General features: G+C 39.1%; 1 pseudogene; it reads left to right on the forward strand.

Annotated features, from left to right (window-relative positions):
• The first annotated feature begins 1,032 nt into the window (after positions 1 to 1,032).
• LOC123082933 (probable indole-3-pyruvate monooxygenase YUCCA10) lies at positions 1,033 to 2,683 on the forward strand (annotated as a pseudogene).
• Positions 2,684 to 3,364: the final 681 nt, after the last annotated feature.

Below are 3,364 nucleotides of genomic sequence, written 5' to 3' on the forward strand. Positions count from 1 at the left end.
AAACTTGAAAGTATGAGATGCATAACTGAACAAAAGGAGTTGAGAAACAACACACAAACTAGGTTCCAACAGGACCCAGATCTCAAAAAGATGAGGTAGTAGAACCACAACTAAATCTTTTTTCACGGCAGCACAAAGGGCGTGCCGAATAGCAGCTGACAAAAGAACAAGTGGAACAAATCTACCGTGCCGACGATGACCCGAGGAGCTTATTCTCAAAACATGCCTTGCTGTAGATGGAGTTTCTAGATAGCCAACTTGAGGAAAATGTTCAATGCTCGACAAGATAGATGGTACAAGTGCAACCCGACCACCATAGTGTAAGGCCATCCATGCTCGATCAGTACATTGGCGTTGATAGCCCAGAAGACACCTGCAGAGTCCATCTCCATACGGAAGGAAGGTTGACTGGTGATGACGGGTTAGTCTACAAGTATAGGGAAAGGAAAGAAATTCTTGCATAATACACATAAAAGGAAAAAACACTAACAATCTTTCTTGAATCTTAATTAGCATACAAGTACTCCCCTGTCCCGAATTATGTCCTAAAAATGGATGTATCTAGAACTAAAAATACGTCTAGATACATCCAATTATGCGACCAGTAATTCAGGACGGAGGGAGTATATACTGAACATATCCCTATCATATATAAACTTTCATTGATGACAACACGAATGGAAAGAAATTCTAAAGAGATTTTAGTCTAAACATATCCAAAGCCGGTTGATAAGTTTCCCAAAAAATCAATCGATTAAGAGTGTGTTTCCTGCCTATTTTGTATCCCCTATAATGTATCAGGACATGCTTTCACACCAATGGTTCAATATTTAGATGGAATACTAGTACACACCAGGATAAGGCATCAATAAATCTTTACCTTTTTCATTCCTCATTCTAAATAGATTGACACATGAAACAACCAGTATATATATGCCCACATATGCATCCAAAGATTCATCAAGCAAACAAGCAAACACTCTAGCCTACCATTGCACCCATCCCACAACTCTGTCAACTCTTCTCTTCGAAATGGAGAATGTTGTAGTGTTGATTGTTGGCGCTGGGCCAGCAGGCCTTGCAACAGCAGCATGCCTTAGCCAATTCTCAATTCCCTATGTCATTGTCGAGCGTGAAAGTTGTAGTGCATCGCTTTGGCGCAATCGCGCCTACGATCGCCTCAAGCTACATCTTGCAAAGGAGTTCTGTGAGTTACCACACATGTCATACCCACTAGATGCGCCAACATACATACCAAAAACCTTGTTTGTGAAGTACTTGGATGACTATGTGGAGCATTTCAATATTCAACCCAAGTATCTCACTAGTGTGGAGTCATCCACATTTGACAATGAAGAAAAATGTTGGTCCATCATGGCACATGACATGGCAAAGAGCACAATAGTCAGGTTCACAGCAAAGTTTCTTGTTGTGGCAAGTGGTGAGAATAGTGCAGAGAATATTCCCATGATCCCCGGACTGCAAAGTTTCCCGGGTGATGTCATCCACTCCTCAAGCTACAAGTCAGGCAGCAGCTATTTTGGCATAATGTATTGGTCGTTGGATCTGGCAACTCTGGAATGGAAATTTCTTATGACCTTGTGGCCCATGGTGCCAATACTTCAATCATTATACGAAGCCCGGTATGTACACACACTATATATTATTTTTTGACCTGGAAACACTAGGGGATCCCCCATCCCCACCCTATGAACACTATATATTTTCAGTGGGTACATGGCAATTTCTTATTATAGTCTCCACTAGAAGGATGCAATTTTTCAGAGTTATTACTAGAAAGTATTTCATGGTATAGAGCGATAGACTGTTTTATAACATGCACAAACAACTAAACAATTAGATGAAATACACCGAAAAAATAACTCTTGAAAGAAGAAGATTCTATGAAATATTATTTTATGATGCAGGCTTCAAAAGAGATGTGACATGTTTTGTGGTTGCAGATTCATGTAATGACAAAGGAATTAATCCGGTTGGGGATGACACTTGCTCGCCGTCTTCCATTGAATCTAGTGGATACCCTCCTTGTGATGGCGGCGAATTTAATATTTGGAGACCTATCGAGGTATGGCATCAGAAGGCCAAAAATGGGTCCAATGATTCTCAAGTCAGAAACCGGCCGATCCGCTGTTATTGATGTTGGCACTGTTGGGTTAATCAAAAAAGGTATCATCAAAGTAAGTATATCCTTGACATGACATAAATTTCATAATAGATGTTGTCTTCATATGCCAAGTTATCAATATTCTATTCATCTCCTTCAGGTACAAGGGAGCATTAGTAAGATCATGGGCGATATAGTTGAATTTCAGTGCAGTAAAAAAATATCATTTGATGCGATTGTGTTTGCAACTGGATACAAAAGCACATCAAATATATGGCTCAAGGTAAAAACATTGATGTTTGAGTATGCCTGAGTTTGTTTTCTTGGTGCAACAATTGTTAAATCTGTTAACAAGCTCCATGTTGTTTTTTATCCCAGAATGGTGAGAACATGTTAAATGGCAATGGGTTGCCCATCAAAGAATATCCAAATCATTGGAAAGGTGAAAATGGGCTCTACTGTGCTGGGTTAGGAAGGAGAGGATTGGCTGGTATTGCAGTAGATGCCAAGAATATCGCCAGTGACATCAAATCAGTGATAGGCACTATGTCCGGCTAAATTACCAAATCAGTGAATGTGTCTGCTACAACTCAATGCCTTCCATTGATGGGCTCCTAAACAAGATCAAGGATGAGATCTGATGCTGGGCTAGGGCTGGGGCACAAGGCTTGCGAGTTGTTCTGCACCAATCCTAGGATGTCCACTAAGTTGCAATATGTACTACAAAATTAACCTCCAAGAAGGACTGTAACTTTCCCCATCCTATCAATGCAATGAAACGCAAAAGTCTTTTGCGTTTTCTTGATTTTTTTAATCTTTTACATGTAGTTTACCAGGGCTAGTGTGCTAGACTATTGATTCTTTGAGAAATCTATCCACTGCCATTTGTCTATCTATCTTTGATAGAACTAAATTTTTGTTTATTTCAAGGTTCATATGTGCCAGGGAGTAAGCATTACTTTTATAATATAATCAAGGGCTTTATGCTCACATGGTGCAAAGAGCTTTGCAAATTTTGTTGAATAGTTACCTCCAGTATTTTATTTACTTGAATTTACACATGCAAAAGTCATCCTCTTGAACATGATGTTTAACAACAAGGGATTAAGTGCAATTAATACAATCCCAAATCATGAACAACAAATGGTGCAAAAGATAATCAAGTCAAAGTTGTTCATTTTTTCATGTTAAACACACACGAGTAGTTGTAGTAGATTCCAAGTTTTATTTATTAATTGT

This window comes from Triticum aestivum, chromosome 4A, assembly GCF_018294505.1.
Source record: "Triticum aestivum cultivar Chinese Spring chromosome 4A, IWGSC CS RefSeq v2.1, whole genome shotgun sequence".
In the NCBI taxonomy this organism is placed as follows: domain Eukaryota; kingdom Viridiplantae; phylum Streptophyta; class Magnoliopsida; order Poales; family Poaceae; genus Triticum; species Triticum aestivum.